Here is a 20,829-nt window from a genome sequence, read left to right on the forward strand (position 1 = left end):
CTTAATAATAACAAAGTGGGAAGGGACCTTGGAGGTCATCTAGTCCAACCCCCTGCTAAGGCAGGAAACCCCATAGCATTTCAGACAAATGGCTGTCCAATCTTTTCTTAAAAACTTCCAGTGTTGGAGTATTCACAGCTTCTGGAGGCAGGTTGTTCCACTGGTTAATTGTCCTCACTGTCAGGAAGTTTTTCCTCAGTTCTAGGTTGCTTCTCTCTTTGATTAGTTTCCATCCGTTGCTTCTTGTCCTGCCTTCATGTGCTTTGGAGAATAGCTTGACTCCCTCTTCTTTGTGGCAACCCCTGAGATATTGGAATTCATCTTTGTTGCTCTTCTCTGTAGTCTTTCTAGAGTCTCAACATCTTTTTTACATCATGGTGAACAAAACTGGATGCAGCGTTCCAAGTATGGCCTTACCAAGGCATTGTAAAGTGGTATTAACACTTCATGTGATCTTGAATCTTGAATAAAGTTTCAGACATCATCTCCAGTGGATTCATAGGGACTCCGATGTGGGCCCACAATTCAGTGCGTATTATGGAATCAGCTGCCAGTTGAGCTCCGGATGGCACCTGACCTTCGCTCCTTCCGACGCGGTCTGAAGACCTATCTATTTGAACAAGCCGGCCTGGCCTGATGGGGGATGTGTTGGGGTTTTTATTGTGGATTTTTATATTATTCTATTGTTTTAGCTCGGGCTCCTATTTAATTCTTTTTTTAATTTTTGTACTCTGTATTTTTATATGTGCCCTGTTCACCGCCCTGAGTCCTTCGGGAGAAGGGCGGTATACAAATATAATAAAATAAATAAATAAAATAAATAGGGCCTGGTGCTGTAACTGAAAATGTTTTGTATATATGGTGTACACAAAGGATTTTGCAGTGTTTAAGGGAAAGAACCAGCCTTTTCTGTTGCCCCATTCTGGGAGAATTAAGCCGTTGGACGACTGTGGCTTTTAAGCACATTCTGTGGCACATATTTTCTAGGCATAGTGTTGAGAAAGAAAATTGTGCATACTGTTGAAATTCATTGGTACCTTCTTTGATTGCTTTCAAAACTTTTAGCTGCTTCTCAATTATAGTCGGCATCTAACAAATGAATTCTGATTTTATTGTTCTCGGGCACATAACTCTTCAGCCGGAAGAAGAGCCATCTGTGACTCAGATGCTTGCAGAACGTCTTTAAACAGCTAGAGTTGGCCCAATAAAAGAAAATCATTTTTCTCTAAATCTGCATCTCCCAGATGTTTCATAAAATGTCACAGGACAAAGGAGGTGTTCTCTCTCCCTTGTTGTGTCCACTGTCAGGGTGGCTCGTAGGCATCGTTTCCCGAACAACTCTTGTTTCCCACTGGATGGGGATTATGGTGACAGGAGGTGCCTTGCGTACCAACAGAATAAAATATTTGTAGCTCGGGGTTAAACTGCGGAGTCCTTGCTGCTCTCTGAGTTTGCTTGTTTGCTTGCAGACATTTCTTCATCCAAGTAGGTAACGTCTTCAGAGATGTTGTAGTGGGGTCTTCAGCGAACGTCTTCCGAGAGCATCAGGGACTCCACCAATGACTTACTGTATCACATAAGAGAGCACTTCTAGGAGGTGTTTTCCAAACGGGCTTTTTCAACAGGCAACTGGACTTTCTTTGTTTTCCCTTGAAGACGTTTTGCTTCTCATCCAAGAAGCTTCTTCGGTTCTGACTGAATGGTGGGGAATGGGAGGATCTATACCCCTTGCAGTCATCTGGTCATTAGCATTCTTTCTGAGTGTCAGTGAGGCCACGTGGAAGTTTATCTGTGCTCTCATGGTCACCTGAATAGTCAAATGGGCATGGATCCTTTATGGAATTGCTGAAAGGACTGTGTTATAAACAGGAGATAGGGGGTCTTGTATCCTCCCCCTCTGTTGAGAGAGGGCTGTTCAGTTTTAATCTAGATGGCCCCTTTGGCCTGTAGGTAGACATCTAGGAAATGGGGTACCTTAATTTGAGGGGAGGGTTATTCCTTTGGGAATACTATAGGACTCCAAACTTGGTACCTTTGAAGACTTATGGACTTCAGTTCCTCAGCCAATAATGCTGGCAAGTTGAGATCCACAAATCTTAACGTTTGCCAAGTGTGGAGACCCCTGAAATAAGAGGAGAACCATGCTGATATATGGTAGGGAAAGATCAGAAGAAGTCTCGTAACTCCTTTTGCAACTAATGTCATCAGATAATTCTCGTCTACCAGCACCAAACTCGGTTCCCTCATTCTGTTCTCCTTGATTGGACTTTGGGTCCAATCAGAGAGGTGAAATAATAAATTACGACGATAGCATTCATTCAGCAGTGCTCCAGCCAGAGATTTTTCAAAGTCTATTAGGGCAGGCAGAAAATGCTTTTGCAGCTTTTGAATGTTAAGATCGATTTGCAAAATTGGAACAAGACAAGTGTGTCCAGAGCCTGGTTGCTTTCCCGTTTAAAAAGTTGCTGCTTATTTCAATCTGCATTCCATTTTCCCTCTAATTAGGGAACATGATAAGTTCAAAGCCAGCTCTATTCATTTCTGTGTTGTGACAAAAACAGGCTGAAACGAAGAGTGAACTGCTGGGAAAAGAGAGAGAGAGAGAGAGAGAGAGAGAGAGAGAGAGAGAGAGAGAGAGAGAGAGAGAGAGAATTCTCTCCCCACCCTTTTCCACCCCTGCCAAGTTTGAAAAGGCCAGAGCCTGAGAAATCCTGAAAAATTAATAGGGTCTCGGTAAGTTTTGCACACTTGCCGGTGACCTCTCCTCTCCCAAGCCCACCATGGGTCACAAATGAAAACTTGGTAGCACAATAGCTGCACAGTGGCTGTGCTTTTGTATGTAAATATGACCTAAAGCGGTGCAGGGAGCTGGTGGCCCATTGTGGCAGCCGCCGGTGTGATTTCAAAAAGGCGCACTCGGTTGGGCCCTTTCAGAGTGCGCAGAGAGATACCGCAAATGTCATCAGCAGGGTTCTTCCCCCGGATCCTCCTGCCATCTTCCTCCGCCATAAAAACATAATCAGACTCGCTGCTAAATAATGTAAAAGTTGCCTCCGAGGGGTTGAAGGGACAGCCAGACAAAGAATGGGGTTCTTTGGCCTTTTGAAAGCACCCTTGGCTGCCCCCCCTCCCACTGATGACCCCCACAGCTTTTCCCTCCTTCCCCTCTCCACCGCCACCCCTTTTTTCTTTTGAAAATATTTTGCAAGCTTCCCACTGAGTTCTGAACTCATAATGGTCTGCATTTTCCCATTATAGAGAAGGTGGGGGGTTTCTTTCTTTCTTTCTTTCCTTTTATTGCTGAATTTTTCCAGTGACTGGGCAACTTGAGTTTCCAGTCTCCTGTTAATGATGAATCAAGTCTCAAATTGTAAGAGCTCAGATAATACGGATGGAGTTGTGTTTTCCTGTTTGGTTTCCAAAAGCAGAATGTGTGTGTGTGTGTTTGTACTTGGGGGGGGGGAATGCTAAGACCTACCTTCCTTCCTTCCTTCCTTCCTTCCTTCCTTCCTTCCTTCCTTCCTTCCTTCCTTCCTTCCTTCCTTCCTTCCTCCCTCCCTCCCTCCCTCCCTCCCTCCCTCCCTCCCTCCCTCCCTCCCAAAGGTGCTTTTTCATGAGGCAACTGGACTTTCTTTTTTTTCTTTAAGGACGTTTCGCTTCTCATCCGAGAAGCTTCTTCAGCTCTTCCATTCCCCACCATCCAGTCACAGCTGAAGAAGCTTCTTAAATGAGAAGCGAAAAGTATTCAAAGAAAAACAAGAAAGTCCAGTTGCCTCCTGAAAAAGTAGCTTTGGGACAACCATGATCTGGATGACTGAGAATCTCCATAGACTTCCTTCCTTCCTTCCTTCCTTCCTTCCTTCCTTCCTTCCTTCCTTCCTTCCTTCCTTCCTTCCTTCCTTCCTTCCTTCCTTCCTTCCTTCCTTCCTTCCTTCCTTCCTTGAAGGAAGCACATGGTAGTACGGGTGGATCTTGCTTAGCGACCATTTGATGTTGTGATGGTGCTAAACAAGAAGATCACCACAGCCACTGTCAAAGATTGTGATTCAGATGCTTACCATTGACTTTTGGTTGGTTCAGAAAATTATCAGATTATTCAAGTTCTTATATTATATAACCTTGCTAACTGCAGAAAATATCTCTGTTAATGGTACAGTTTTATTTCTTTACCGGATACAGACAGTGCTTTTTTTGTAAAAGAAAAAGGTGCCGGAACTCACACACGTCGTACAACCCGCCTTGCCTACCCTACAAGGTTCCATCCAAAAAAGGTGCCGGAACTCCGTTCTGAGCGTTCTATGGCAAAAAAAGCCCTGGATACAGAACATAACAGAAACTTTATTTCAGTCACCAACCAATAAAATACATTCTATAAAGCAAAGCAAAATTATCCTGTAATGCCAATAAGTGTTGGCAGTCATTGATGAGGTGAAGCTTATACACAATATAACAACATTTTGTTAATTCTAGAGACATAAATTTATCTTGGTTGTTTAACAGATAATACAAATAAAAGTTAACAGTCTGCCCCAGAAATTTAACTAAAAATAAAGGAGGGGGGGTTAATCAACTGCAGAATTGAAAATACAAACAAACCTGAATTATGGGATCTGCAGCCCCTGAATCACAGAAGCAATATCTGGTTTTGTAGAGGATTTTTTTAAATTCCCTTGCAAAACAGCTGTGAGAAGAGCATTACATTGGGCTAGAGATAAAGCTTTTCTGAATTGGGGGAACTGTAACATTTATTTCTTTATTTTATTAGATTTCTTTTTTAACCCCACCTTTATTGCGTTGTAAGTAAGTCAAGGCAGCAAACAACATCAGGTTGAGGAAGACTAGGCTGCGTCAATGCAGTAGAGGTAGTCCTCGACTTATAACCACCACCAGAACCAGAATTTCCATTGCTAAGCAAGATGGTTGTTAAGTGAATTCCACGTGATTTTATGACCTTTTTTTGCCACTGCTGTTAAGTAAATCATTGCAGCTGTTTAAGTGAACCTGGTGGCCATTGGGTAAAGCTGGCTTCCCCCCTCGACTTTGCTTGTGGGAAGCTGCCTGGGGAAGGTCAAAGCTGGTGATCCGTGACCCAGAGATGCTGCAATTGTCACAAATACACCCTAGTTGCCAAGTGCTTGAATTTTGGTTGCACGACTGTGGGGTTGCAGCCACGGCTTGAAATGCAAGGACTGGTTTCTAAGTCACTTTTTTCAGTGTCACTGTGACTTTGAATGGTTGCTTAAAAAAAATGGATGCATGTTGAACGCTACCTCTAGGTACCGTGTTTTCCCCAAAATAAGACTCAACCGGAAAATAAGCCCTAGCATGATTATTCAGGACACTTGTAATATAAGCCCTACCCCCAAAATAAGCCCCAGTTAAGATCGTCAGCCAGACGGACGCATTTGGTACCATATTTTCCCCGAATATAAGCCCTAACCGGAAAATAAGCCCTAATGAGACTTTAGGAGTAAAAATTAAGATAAGACCCCAGTCTTATTTTCGGGGAAATACGGTAGTAAACTCGTTCAGCTGGCTATTTCGTCTATAAGTGTAAAGAGTTATATAAATCACAGGTTTGTAATAACTGCAGGGGGTTATTTTTTTTCTTTTTTCCTGTGTAATTGGTGAGCTATCTCTGACTTCACTGGAGATTTTCTGGTTCAGGGCTAATTGCAAAAAAATGGGCTTGTTTCACTTTCCGTGGTAGGGCTAAGAATTTTTTTGATTAGACATTTAGAAGAGATTCCCTTTGGGAAGAATATTGGAGAATTGTTCCATCGATATCTGAGATGCTCTTTGAAACTCTACCCAAGAAAACTAATTATTCTTCCTAACTGCTTTATTCTTTCAAATCTTTTGTTGTAATGGAGATTTAGACTCCATCACCATTCAGCTATTATTTCTGTGTAAACAGGAGTCATGGCCTATTGCGCCAAGCAAACAGTCAATTATTTTCCATTACCTTTGGCTGCAGATAACGAAAGGTGTAAGGGAATGAGCACAGCAGGGTCATGGTGTTTCATTGGTTTGTGTTCTTCTCAATAATAATAATAATGATACTTGTGGTTAGAAAGGGTTAAATATCCTTGAATGCTCAGCTGCATTTTGATGTGATGATCTAAGGGGGCTGTCTGTAAATGGGGTCAGGACGATTTTGACTCCCAGGTAAGTGTCTTGAATTAATGTCAGTCATTAACATGACACCTGAAGTTAAACCTTCCATTTGTACAGCTATGCCAGCAATAAGGATCTTTCTTAGCTCACTATGGATAGAGTATCTTTTCCAGAAGATAGCACTTAGACTTATATACTGCCCCATAATGCTTTACAGCTTTCTCTAAGCGGTTTACAGAGTCAGCCTATTGCCTCCCCAACAATCTGGATCCTCATTATACCGACTAAAGAAGGATGGAATGCTAGGTCAACCATGAGCTGGTCAGGATCGAACTGCTGGCAGATGGCAGAATTAGCCTGCAACCTTGCCTAGCTCACATTTCTGGTGAACTGTTTACCTTAGTGAAATATTTGTCAACCTTTGCAACTTTAAGATGTCTGGACTTCATCTCCCAGAATTCCTCAGCCAGTCCTGCTGGCTGTGAAGTTCTGGGAGCTGAAGTTCATGCATCTTAAAATTGCCAAGGTTGACTCAGTGCAACAAAACTGACTTTTGGACCGACTACTTATCTCTGAGTCATCTTCCTATGTTTGTATTTTAAATTATACATTACAGTTGGGTAATAATTTTAGCTGGATTAACTAAAACAATAAAGAAGAATGTGAAAGCCTTAGACCCCATCAGGCAAAAAGACTGGAATTGGAGAGAAAGAAGCACAACAATCAGTACCCCAAGACTGAGCATAATTCTTGATAATGATGATGATGATGATGATGATGATGATGTTCATTCAGTCATGTCCAACTCTTGATGATTCTCTGGGCCAAGTCTCTACATCTTCCAACCTTGCACTACTTCTTTGAATTTTTCTGCGCTCATTCTGGTGTCAGCTTTGATGGTGTCCAGCCACTGTATTTTTTGATGGCCTGCTTTCCTTTTACTGCTAACTTTTCCAAACGTAATTGCTTTTTTCACTGAATTCCCCACACAAGAAAGACATGGCCCAAAAAAGGGAGACACAGTTTTGTGATTTTATTTTGGACGGATTCCAGCTTTGGGGCAAGTCACAGAGAAGCAACCTTGTCAACTATTTTGGTTTCTCTTCAGTTTTTAGAACTTGAGAATGTGGACAGGATGTATGGACAGATTATTTAGCTAAGTGGGTATCATCTGTCTGTATCGATCTGTAGTATACAGTGCCTTGAGCTCTGTCTTTTATGCCAAGATATATAGATGGATATATATGAAAGCTATGTGTGTGGGGGGGGGAGTCCATTCTGAAAAATTTCAACAAATTCATGTGGAAAAATACCAGAATGAAGACCTCTAGCAAGAATCAAAAAGCAATGGATAAGATGATGGCACTCAAGGAAGAAATGAGAAAAATATGAAGCCTTATCAGGAATTCTAAAATTGTATTGGAGCTGTAGTAAATTGCATCGTATAGAACACATGATAGGCTTTCTGCTTTGATTTAATTTTTGGAACTCAAAGCTAACCTGGCCAGCAAAACTTTGAATGTGGTATGTAGGTAATCCAAACATTTCAATGAAGAGGCCTGCAGATCATAAGCTATAAGCAGTGCCTGGCTTTGTGCTCTGTTTCTTTTCTCTAACATAGTGAAGTATCTTCCAGAAGATATTAATGAACTTAAATCAGAGAGCGATGTCTTCTCTGGTTTGAAACCTTCAAAGGAGGTGAGTCCCCATCACACTGCCACAGGCAAGGCTGAAATTTTGGAGGATTTTTCTTTTTCAGCTGAAACAGGTCCTCTTTTTAGAGATCAGATTAAAATTGACATCTTTGTCTCCGCTTCCCAGTGCCAGGATACAGAAGCGGACCTTTATTTTTAGGCCAGTATCTCAGTCATCCAGATCCTGGTTGCTTTTTCAAAAAGCAACTGTTTTTTTCCTTGAAGACGTTTCGCTCGTCAGCCAAGAAGCTTCTTCAGTTCTGATTGAATGGTGGATTGGAAGGATTTATTCATATTCCTTGCACTCCTCTGGTCGTTAGCACTCTTTCTGAGAGTCGTTGAAGCCACTTGGAGTTGTACCTGCGCCCTCACAGATTTGCACTACCTGAAAGCGCAAATGGGTGTGGAACCTGTTTGGAAGTGCTGAAAGGACTGTGTTGTAAAAAGGACAGTGTCGTATCCCTCCCCCTCTGTTGAGAGAGGGCTGTTCGGTCTTAATGTAGATGGCCTCTTTGACCCCTCTTTCAAACAAGTGTCCTCTCTGTCCAGCATGTGGACTTTTAGGCTTGGGGACTGCTACTTGTATTCCAGCTTTAAAAACCATACTGGATCAGACACGAGACGTTGGCCATTTAGCATCCTTTTTTCAAAAAATGTCCACCGTCTCTTGTTTTTTTTCCCCCAGCACAGTCACTATGTGCTCTGTGAAAAGACTGGCCTTGTCACCAGCTGCTGCTGTCACAGATGCTGTCTGCTTCATCTGAGCTGATTGTGAAAAGCAGTGTAACTTTAAAAATTAGCTTTTGAGCTTCTTTTTCCTGGTTTCCTTCCCAACTTTGTTCCTTGTGTCTGGCAGTATTTAAATTGTACGTCTGGGGGCTGGAAGAGCCTTTATTACTGAACTTAAGTTGCTAAAGGGGACTTTTAAATTGAAAAGCGAGCGGCCTTTAAATGAAACATCTATTTATCGTTGCAATGCTTTAAATAAAATAATAACTATCATTGCAACGTGTGGTTATGAATGTGAGACACACATTCCCAAGAAACACAAAGAAACTAACCGAGGAATAGAAGAGAAGGAAGATGGGGTTATTTATTTGTTTGGTTGGTTTATTTCACATGAATGTCAAAGTGACTCTGGGCATCTTACACTTTAAAAGTAAAAATGATTGAGGAAAAACTGAAATAACACTACGGTGACATGGGCTCTCTAACTACTTTTCCCCCAAGGCCTGGGAGTTTTAAAGGCTTCTGGAACTTTCTTAGGATGTGAAATACCTGGAATTCTGAGAGAAATACAAGCAGGTTTCAGTTAATGATTCCCACAAAATGGATCCATTATCTCAGGGGTGTTAAACTCATACCTGTTCGAACAAGCCGGCCTGGCCTGAGGGGGGATTGGTGGGGTTTTTATTATCATTTTATTGGGGTTTTTATTAATGTACCAATTGTTTTTATGGGCATGTATTTAATTACCTTTTAATTTTTGTAACTCTGTGTTTTATTCTTGCCCTGTACACCGCCCTGAGTCCTTCGGGAGAAGGGCGGTATAGAAATATTAATAAATTAAATTAAATTAAATTAAATTTCATTGAGGGCCGCATCAGCATTGCGGTTGCCCTCAGGGGGCCCGGGTGGGTGTGGCCTACTGGGTGGGCGTGGCCTACTGGGTGGGCGTGGCTAGAGTGCGTATGGCCTACTGGGTGGGCATGGCCAGCTCTACATCATTCGCATCAAGGGTGCCTATGGGGGCCTGGGCAGGAGTGGGACAGATCGGAGGGTCTCTGGCAGGAGGAGGGTGTTGGATAGCGTGGGCTGGACCGTGAGGGAACAGATGACAGCCAGAGGTTCAGTAACTCAGCTTTATTGTGGTAGTCACATCGCGCAGCCCCTTTTAGCCCTTTAAATACTCTGGCCGGCAAGCTCTTAACCAATCGTTTGCGTTGGAATGTCCCGCCAAAAGCTTGCCGGCCAATCCGAGCGTATGCTGACGCCACCTGCTGTTGCCGGGCGCCGAGCTGTCAAATACCTATAACTATGTACACAACAGAGGGTCTCTAGGCCAGGGCCAAGGCAGTGGGGGCAGTTCCCTCACTGTTTCCAGGATGGCTTTGCGGGCCACATGAAACCACTTCGTGGGCCGGATCCGGCCCCCGGGCCTTGTGTTTGACATGTCTGCATTATCTGAATTCACACTATTTGAAGTGATATTTCTATGTGTGATGGAATGTAGTCTGGATTCCCAGGAGGGGGAGGGTGTTTTCCAGAGGAGTAAGAGGCAGCTTAGTTCAGATAATTTGTGCGAAAGAAAGACGGTGAAAATGGTTCCTTCCTAATAGCTGTCAGAGTTCTCAGGAGCTGTAGTGGCACAGTGGTTAAAATGCAGTATTTCAGGCAAACTCCAGGAGTTCGATCCTGACCGGCTCACCATTGACTCAGCCTTCCATCCTTCAGAGGTCAGTAAAATGAAGACCCAGATTTTGAGGGCAATATGCTGACTCTGTAAACCGCCTAGAGAGGGCTATAAAAGCACTATGAAGCGGTATATAAATCTTGAGTGCTATTGGTATTGGTATATATTTATGGTAGATAGTACAGATAGTCCTTGACTTACAACAGTTCATACTGACTATTCAAAATTACAACGGTGCTGAAAAAGATAACTTATCACCATTTTTCACAATTATGACCATTGCAGCATCCCCACGGTCATGTGTTCAAAATTCAGACCTTTAGCAACTGACTCATACTTACGATGGTTGCAGTGTTCAGGTCTCATGTGATCCCCTTTTGTGACCTTCCGATGAGCACAGTCAATGGGGAAGCCAGATTCACTTAACTCCCATGTCACTAACTTAACAACTGCAGCGATTCACTTAACAAACTGTGTCAAGAAAGATAGTAAAACGGGACAAAATTCACTTAACAATGGAAATTTTGGGGCTAATTGTGGTCCTAAGTCGAAGACTACCTGTAGAGTGTTTCAGTCTGGCAAGATTCTGTGTGCCAAACCATGTGGAACAATAAAGAAGTCTGCTTGGAAGAATCACCACATGTCTTTCTTGGTTTTTGGAGCCTCCACTATCGTAATTGGATGTAGTTTGACAGGAATAGGCAGTGTCAAATTTTAAACACATTTTTATAGGTATATAAAGGATAAAAAGAATATACTTAGAAATTAAAATTATGGTTAACAAAGTCACAGAGGAGTTACAGAAAGCAAAGTAAAAACACAAAACAAAAAATCTAAATATCATGCCTAAAGGTAAGCTTGGACTGACAAAAACATATTCATTGTCTCTCAAAGCACTTTAGCAACATAGACTCAACTGTTTTCCTTTAAACCTTCATACATATGCTGGTAGGCGCAGCATGTGATGCTTTATCCACATCTCAGCAAATTTGCATGCTTCGATCAAGGTTAGTGTCAGCATCCATAATTATTTGTTTCACGAATTCTACAGCTTGAAAGCTATTTTCAGATTCCTTGTGAGTGAACTCCTTCAGTTGCACGCTAGTTGTTTTGTCTGATGGAATCTTCCTTTTTCCCATTCTGCACACACAAAGATTAACAACGTCTAAAAGCCCAACCTCAACTATGCTTATCCGCTGGCATCAACTGCATGCCTGATAGCCTTACATTAACTGAATTTTGGTTGCATTAAACATGACCGGGTATCAATTTATGATTCATATACTAAATCAAATGTCCCATTATTCAAACTCATACTTATTGCGAACCTTTTGTACTGTTTCAGGTTAGAATAAGAGACTTCTGTACTTGGTGGGTTTGGGTGCAGTGGGAATGAGGTGGTGGTATTAAGCAACCGTGTTTCCCTGAAAATAAGACTGGGTCTTTTTTTCTTTTTTTTTGGCCTCCCAAAGAGGCACCAGGTCTTTTTTTGGGGTGTGAGTGACTTGCCCAGCTGGTCCACTTCTTCTGCAGCGGAAGGAGCAGCTTCATTCTGCAGCTGCATTCTGGTCTACATTCCCAGCCAGGCCTTTCCAGAATGCCTCTGCAGCCAAGTACCAAGCTATGGATTCAATAGGTCAGTTCTCGGCTGCAGTGGCCTTTCCAGAAATGTAGACCTGGCTGCAGAAGAAGCCTCAGAAGTAGAAGTGGGCTGGCGAGGAGAGGCCTGGCTGCAATGTAAGTGGGTGTGGGGCACATGGGGGCAGATCCACACCCCCACCCCACCTTGATTTTTAAGTGTGCTTCACCCCAAAACTAGGGCTTCTTTTGGGGGTAGGGCTTATATTAGGTAAAGGTAAAGGTTCCCCCGCACATGCGTGCTAGTTGTTTCCAACTCTAGGGGCCGGTGCTCATCTCCGTCAAAGCCGAAGAGCCAGCGCTTGTCTGAGGACGTCTCCGTGGTCATGTGGCCGGCATGACTAGACGCCAAAGGCGCACGGAACGCTGTTACCTTCCCACCGTAGTGGTCCCTATTTTTCTACTTGCATTTTTACGTGCTTTCGAACTGCTAGGTTGGCAGAAGCTGGGACGCATAACAGGCGCTCACTCTGTTACGCGGCACTCGGGATTCGACCCGCCAAACTGCCGACCTTCTGATCGACAAGCTCAGCATCCTAACCCACTGAGCCACCGCGTCCCAGGGCTTATATTAGGTCCACCCTAAAAATCCAGCTAGGGCTTATTTTCGGGTTAGGCCTTACTTTTTCAGGGAAGCAGCTTTTGGCACTGGTTTGCTCTCCCAAGTTTGTTTCCATTTAGTTTCTGAACGTTTCGGTACCAGACTAAGTAACACCTTCAGCAGGATTTTCTTGTCCTATTTCACTTAGTATAAATGTCGTGTGTGCCAGTGTGGTCACTTGGTCGTGTGATTGATTGTTCATTTGGAGTTACATTTAAATTCTGAGCAGCTGATTGGTTCTCTTGTTGATTGGCAGTTCGAATGGTCTGGTTTCTTACATATTCATACGCTGGATCCAGATCAAAATGCTTATTAATTGTTCCAGACGAACAACCAGTCGCACGACCGACTGACCACACTGGCACACAAGACATTTATTTATAAGCTAAGGAAAACAGGACAAGAAAATCCTGCTGAGGATGTTACCTAGTCTGGGAGCGAAATGTTCGGAAACTAAATGGAAAGGAGCTTGGAGAGCAAACGGCTGCCAAAATCTTAAAAACCCGAGTTACAAGTGCGCTGTATTCTACTATTTCAAAGCTAACAAGTAGTCTTCAACATAGGGTCACCATTGGGACCAGAATTTCTGTTGCTAAGCAACATCATGTCCGATTTTACGACCTTGTTTCGCTGTGGTGGTTAAGCAAACCGCCGCAGTGGTTATGCGAATCACACAGTTGTTTAAATTCATCCGACTTCCCCTACTGACTTTGCTTGTTGGAAACCAGCTGGGAAGGTTGTTCTAACTGTCAGGAAGTTTCTCCTTAGTTCTAAGTTGCTTCTCTCCTTGGTCCGTTTCCATCCGTTGCTTCTTGTCCTGCCTTCAGGCGCTTTGGAGAAAAGCTTGACTCCCTCTTCTTTGGGGCAGCCCCTGAGATATTGGAACACTGCTATCATGTCACCCCTCACCCTTCTCTTCATTAAACTACACATACCCAATTCCAGCAGCCGTTCCTTATAGGTTTTAGCCTCCAGTCCCCCAATCATCTTTGTTGCCCTTCTCTGTACCCTTTCTAGAGTCTCAACATCTTTTTTACATCGTGGTGACCAAAACTTTGGCCTACAGTTATGCAGAAACCGGCTTCCCCGTTCTTCACATGCTTTTTCATGGAACCGAAAATGACTAACCGGTTTCTGCTTTTCAAGCAACAAAGAACATGCTGCCTCCATCGCGTAGGGCTGTTAGAAAATAACTTTTCCTTTTTATGTATAGTGTATTCCCAGCAGAGGCATTTATTTGAGAAACGAAATGCTTCTGGTTAGCTTCTGTATGGATTCAGTCCAGCTCGAAACCACTGCCATGAGTAAAATTCATTTGGCGGCGAAGGAAGTAAAAACAAATGTTTCCTGACATCGGGCACTTCTGCCCAAGGGCCTTTGGGAGCTATTTTCCTTCTTGTTTCTTTTTCTTTTCTAAAAATCTTTTTAAATTACTCTTGCATTACTCTTGAGTTCAGACTTGGCAGCCGAAGGCAGGGTAAATATTGAAACAATTTAATTGTTGGATGATATAGTGGAATTCCTCAGTATAGATCCAGGTACATAAAATATATTTATTACTGAAAGGTTATATATATAAAAAAGTCTTCTCTCTGCCCTTATGTCATTCAAAGGGCAGGAAATTGCTTCATAACTTCTTTTGTGTTCCTGTTTAAAGATAAAGGGGGAAAAAATGAGCCAGCTTTGACTCCGAAGAGCTGGTGTATGCATGAATCTCTAAAAGCATTTGTGTCCGTTACAGGCAAGCAAAAGAATACCTTAGCTTTTGCAAACTCTGGGATTCACTTTTCCTGGAGGCTCACAAAGGTCCAACTCGTGATAACCCCAAAAGACGGTGGCCTTTTTTACAGCTGCGTTTTAAGTCAATCCAGTACTGATAGTCCACGATTTGCAACACTTCATTTAGTGACCATTGGAAATTACAACGGCATTGGGGGAAAAAGTGACTTAGGAACCGTTTTTCACACTTACGACCGTCGCAGCATCTCCACGCTCACGTGATCAAAATTCGTCTGCTTAGCAACTGGCTCATATTTACGATGGTTGCAGTGTCCCTGGGTCATGCGATCTCCTTTTGCGACCTTCTGACAGGCCAAGTTAATGGGGATGCCAGATTCATTTTTAACAGCTGTATGGCTAACTTAACAACTACAGTGATTCCCTTAACAGCTGTGGCAAAAACAGTTGTAAAATGGGGTAAACTTAAGTTAACGACTCTCTCGCTTAGCAACAGAAATTTTAGGCTCAGTTGTGGTCGTTGAGGACTACCTGTATGTTAACTCGCCCTAGTGAGGCAGCCTATACTTTTTAAACCAGTGTTTAAAGTATTGGGGTAGTATTGAAGGTTGGGGGGGGCTTCATATCAGCACACGAGTCCAGTGATGCCAGCTTGCAGATACGTACTTTTCAGAGCAAGCTTGGTCTAGTGGTGAAGGCACCAGGATAAAACCTGGGAGACCATGAGTTCCAGTCCCGCTTTAGCTATGAAAGCCGGTCTGGATCGATTACCAGGAGACTGTGAGTTCTAGTTCCGCCTTAGGCACGAAAACCTTCTGGGTGATTTTGGGCCAGTGACCAGAGGACTGTGAATTCAAGTCCTGCCTTAGGTATGAAAGCCAGCAGGGTGACCTTGGACCAGTCTCTCTCCCTCAGCCCAACCCATTTCATAGGATTGTTGTGGGGAAAATAGGAAGAGAAAGGAATATTAGGGTGGTTTGTTGAACAGTTCTTAGGAATTCTCCCTGAACTCCAGCTGAGATCCGCATTCTTATTATTTAAATCTACTGTATTCTCCTGAAACAACTTGAACAAGTCTTTTACACATGACAACCTTTCAGATACTTGAAGACAGCCATCTGTAGTCTTCTCCCCTCCAGAATAAACATCCTCTCTGCCTGCAACTGTTTCTCATAAAGTTTTTTTTCCCTTCCTGGTCCTTTTATCATCCCAGTTACTCTCTGTTGGACGTTGTCAGTGTCTCCAGCTTGTCAGGAGTCCTCTGCTAAAATGTGGTGCCCTGAGCTGGATGCGCTATTTTAGATGTGGTTTTGCTAATACAAATTAGAGAAAGGACAATGACTTCTGATGATGTTGACACTGAGGTTCTTGTGATGCAGCCTAGCATTGTTTTTCTTTAATTCCTTTGCAGCCCCGTCTCATACACACACACACACTGTGTTGGTTCATGTTCCACATGTGATCCACCAAGACACTCAAGATTCCTGTTGCATGGACTGCTGCCTCGTGTGGTCCCCACATCCTATTTTTCGGTGTGTAACCAAATATAAGTGCTTGCTTGCATTTGTAGTTGTTGAAGTTTCAGCTTCCTGGATTTTGCCTTTTGTTCCAGCTTTTCAAAATCCTCCTGATCCTGTTTTTTGATACTGTCTCTTTGCTATCTCCCGATCCTTTGAGTTGCCTACAGATTTGATAACAATATTTCCCAACCTGTCATTGCACTTGTAGGTAGGGTTGGGCAGCCCGCGCTTCCTTTTTGTCCACCCTTGTTTTCATCGTAACGTGGTCCTGCTGACTTACCTTTCTGCTTGCTCTCACTTTTATTAACCTGGTTTTGTAGGAATGTACGCATTTGAGCTCATTACCAGGATCAGCCCAGGATCATTGTTCAGAAATTTGTGTCGTGGTTGTTAAGCAAATCACCGCAGATGTTAAGTGAATCGTGTGGGTGTTCAGCGAATCCAACTCCCCACCCCGTTGACTTTGCTTGTCGGAATTTGGCAGGAGGGTCACAAATGACAATCACATGATTGTCAGGATGCTGCAAACATCGTAAATACATGTTGATTGCACAAGCCCTTGAACTCTGATCATGTGACCATGAGGATGCTGCTACAGTTGTAACTGTACGATCAATCCTAAGTCACTTTTTCAATGTTGTAACTTTGAACAGATGCTAAACAAATTGTGGGTGAGTCGAAGACTACCTGTATATTGGTCTGGAACCTGCTCATGGAGAATGAATCCAGCTGCAGAACAATTTCTGTTGTCCTTTAAAGGGTTTTTCGTGTCAATTTTTAAATGTGCAAAGTTTGCTATAGTACTTCCTGTTACATGGTGTCTGCCAGAAGCAGTAGACAATGATTTTATACTTTTATGCTTGGAACAACTTTCAACAGGCTGAGAGTACAGACATATCCACGAGGACATTCTCTGGATCTAAGCTCCAGTAACCTAGCAAATGAGTGGGCCATACCTGTGCCGGTCCATATGTGCCACAATCATCTTCACATTAGCCACTCAGTATCTTTGGAAAGGATTTTATAGGTTGCCTTTCTGCTGGAGGACAGGGTTTTTTCCACTCCTCCATAAAATGTTTTTTAAAGACATCTTAAGACATCTTATTCTGTACTTTAAGAATAATAAAATAAAGTCAGTATGAATTGACAGCAAAGCATCAGCCAGAAGAAAAAATAATACAGATTTATAAAAAGATTGAAAGCTTAGGCAGGTTCTGTCTGGCATATTAATAGCAAAATGATATTATGTAGAATGTAGATGTAAAAATTCTACATGTCAAAAATGTAGAATGTAGAAAATGTCCTGCCTGGCATGTTAATAACAGAAGAACATGTACATCTTCCAGGGGAAAAGTATTGTAGCTCAGCGGTCCCCGAGCTTTCTGGCTTGGCAGACGTCTTTCTCTCTTTCTCTCTCTTTCTCTCTCTCTCTCTCTGTCTCGTCTCTCTCTCTCTCTCTCTGTCTCTCTCGCTCGTCTCTCTCTCTCTCTCTCTCTCTCTCTGTGTATAGGGGCAGAGAGATGGTGTCTGTGGTAGTAGCAGGCACATGTCGTGAGCGCATGCAACACCATTTATGCAAGTAGCTGATGCGAGCGCCTGCCCCTTGCAGCAATGGAGCTGCACATATAAGTGTAAGCTCCCCACTGCTTGTACAGATGAAACTGCCCTGTGAGTGTGAGCTACCAGTCCCTCCCAATGGAGCTGCACGCTGGAGTGCGACCACCTGCCACTCACGCAAATGGAGCTGCATATGTGAGTGCGAGTGCTCGCCACTTGGTGCAAATGGAGCTGCATGTGTGAGTGCGAGCGCCCGTCACTTGGGCAAATGGAGCTACATGTGTGAGTGCGAGTGCCCGTCACTTGGGCAAATGGAGCTTCACGTGCAAGTGCGAGCTCCCACTTTCCCCCCCAAATGGAGCTTCACATGCGAGGTGCGAGTACCTGCCACTCAGGCAAATGGAGCTGCGCATGCATGCTCGTCCGCCGCTTTTGCAGCCCAGTTCCGAACAGGCCACGGTCCAGTAGTGGGCCACGGCCTGGTGGTTGGGGACCCCTGTTGTAGCTAAAAACCTGGGCATCCCTGGCAACAAGGTTTTAAGATATACTTAAGAAGCATCTGTTTGTCTCTTTTCTGCAATACTTGTCTTTTGAGTCATTCTCAATATAAATGTGCTAAATATAGTGTAACTCTTCACAACATTTCATAACAATCACATTCATTACAGAAACAACAAATTAATCAAGCTAATAACTTTATAGAATAATCAATTAATAGAGTGATTCTTAATCATTTATTTTAGTGGAATAAACAGCAGGACTATATTTGCAATTCATTTATAATATGTCAGCATTACATTTACAGCTGCTTGACTCAAAGTTGCAAAAAGTACTTTACGATTAAAAAGGTCATTTGATTCAGAGGGCCTAATAAAGTTTATTTCCCACTTGAGGGTTTATGTGAAATCATAGAAATCCATTATTAAGGTCTTTGTGAAGTTGATATGCTCTTTTTCCCCCCCAGAAATGTTCCTTCATCTGATTTTATTGTATACTAAAAACTTGAGAAATATTACCTATTTATCATCCGCAAGTAAAATAAAGATGGTCCTTGACTTACAACCTTGGAAAACGTGGCAGAGCACTTTTTTAATTGAATCCAGGTTGACTGATTGTTCAGATGGAGATAGGGGGGATGTAGGCAGTATGTATAGTTGATCAGGGAAGGTAGAAGGCTGCAAGGTTAAAACCAGAGAACCAGGGGCATCAAAGAAAGAACCCATGTATACGTATTTTTTTACAAACACCAGGTCAAATGGGAGATTTGGAAAGCTTAATACTGGAGGAGAACCATAGATACTGCAAGCCTTACAGAAACCTGTTTGAATGGAGTTATTCATTGGATCCACCTATCTTGAGATATATATTCTGTAGATATGAAAGAGAAGAATATGCTGGAACATCAAGGGAGTTATAAAGTCCCCCAAACTAGGAATCACAAATAGAGCAGGTTCTTCTTCAGAGTTATTGTGGACATTTATACCAGAAATTTAATTCACATTTAGTACTGGGAATGTGCTCCTTCCTTCCCCAATCAGAAACTACGGCTAGGCTGTTCTGGATTTGCAAGTTTATTTATTTTATTTATTTATTTTTATTACATTTATATCCCGCCCTTCTCCGAAGACTCAGGGCGGCTTACAAGCTTAGCAGTAGCCTTCATTCTATGTATATGCCTGCTTGTTAGGGCTTTCACACATACCCCAAGCGCATTGTTACAAAGTCAGCTTAATTGCCCCCAACAATCTGGGTCTTCATTTTACCTACCTCGGAAGGATGGAAGGCTGAGTCAACCTTGAGCCTGGTGGGATGCGAACCTGCACTAATTGCAGGCAGCTGGTGTTACTTAAGGAGGCATTAGCCCACTGCTCCACCAAGGCCATTAAGTTGACATCAGACTAGCGACTGAAAAAAACAGTAATAGCCTGGAGCGGGAGCTATTCATTCACTCATTCATGTCATTCGAATTTTATGACTGCCCATTTTCTACAAGCCACATCAATAAATAATAATAATAATAATAATAATAATAATAATAATAATAATAATAATAATAATAATAATAATAAAAACAAAGATAACAAAACAAGATGTCTGACCAAGGCTCCCGTCTGGCAGAGGGACCTGGTCACCCAAAAGAGGGTGAGTAGATATTGTCTGCAGACCCAACAAGGGTGGAGAAATAGGGTCGCTTTGCCACAAGGTAATTTACAGGAAAAGTTCTTATCTGTGTTTGGCTGGTTACACTTTTTTTTTTTTTTTGCCCACCCTGTTCTAGGCATCTCTTGAGCCGCTTCATCTTTCCAGAACCCTCCACAGGGCTGTAAGAGATCTGCAGCCACAGAGAAGAATCCACATGGCTATTGTTGTATCCATGGCTCCTTGCCTTGTGCTGCAACAAGGGCCTCAGCTGAACCCTGTATCCGAAAACTCCTGAACTCCATCTAAAATCTCCTTAGATCTGTCAAGTCACCTGGGGCGGGCCTATTGAATAGGTCCCATTCCCTGCAGGCTGTGGGAGATATAGAGAACTCAAGGGCCAAGAGAGAGTGATATTAACACCCTTGAATATATTGTCATCTGGGGGTGGTTAGAAGTCCACCAGAACATCTGGAAGGCTCCAAATTATGGCAAGCCATAAGAGCAGAGGTGGCACAATTGCTCAGCTGTTAAAGACGAGGAGCTTGTCAGCTTTACCCGCTGACAACACAGGTTGAGACCCGAGTGCTGCACGATGGAGTGAAATCCCGTTCCTGATCCAGCTCCTGCCCCACCTAGCAGTTTGAAAGCATGCAAATGAGAGCAGATAAATAGGTACCCACTTTGGTGGGACGGTCATAGCGTTCTGTGTGCCTTTGGCATCCAGCCAGGCTGACCACACGACCACAGAAAAGTTGTTGGACAATGCTGGCTTCCTCTTCCAAGAAAGGGAGATGAGCACTGACACCCCCACCCCCCACCCCCACCCCAAGTCAGGCACAACCGGTAGGGAAACCTTTACTTTTATAAGAGCAGGAACCAATGGCAGGTGAGGAATAATCTTCAATATTATATTTGCTCATGAAAAGACACTATGAACTTTATCCTAAACAACTTATGCGAATAGAAAATGGAGTACGTAGATGAGCTTTGAAATGTCACTTCTCTGAGTCAAGATTTATATATAGGACCCCCGCTGGAGAATATGGGTATACAATTCCCAACATGACTAAAATATCCATATAATTAGTATTTTTGAATCTATTTATGCGATCACTGAGGTCTTTAACATAAGAGTAGCCTAAAAATAAATCCGAAATACTTATTCAAAAGCTGGTGCATCATTTGGTAAGAAAGTCTGTAGTTTCAGGCGATTTGTGATTTCATTCTTAGGGACCACTGACTGACCTGGATGGAAATTTCCTGGAGCATCGTAACTTTTTATGAGCTGCATACATAATGGATGGATGATATTGAAAGAGTGAGGAACATGGACCAGACGTTTGCATGTAGTGGTCAGCCTTTTATCTTGACTGCAGTTTTTATTTAATCTGATTATTTGTATCCCACATT

General features: G+C 42.9%; 1 protein-coding gene across 8 annotated transcripts in view; it reads left to right on the forward strand.

Moving 5' to 3' along the window:
- Positions 1-20,829, forward strand: part of MSI2 (musashi RNA binding protein 2) — a 594,728-nt gene that overhangs the window by 260,594 nt on the left and 313,305 nt on the right. The window lies entirely within an intron of this gene.

This window comes from Vipera ursinii, assembly GCF_947247035.1.
Source record: "Vipera ursinii genome assembly, chromosome: 1".
Classification (NCBI taxonomy): Eukaryota; Metazoa; Chordata; class Lepidosauria; order Squamata; family Viperidae; genus Vipera; species Vipera ursinii.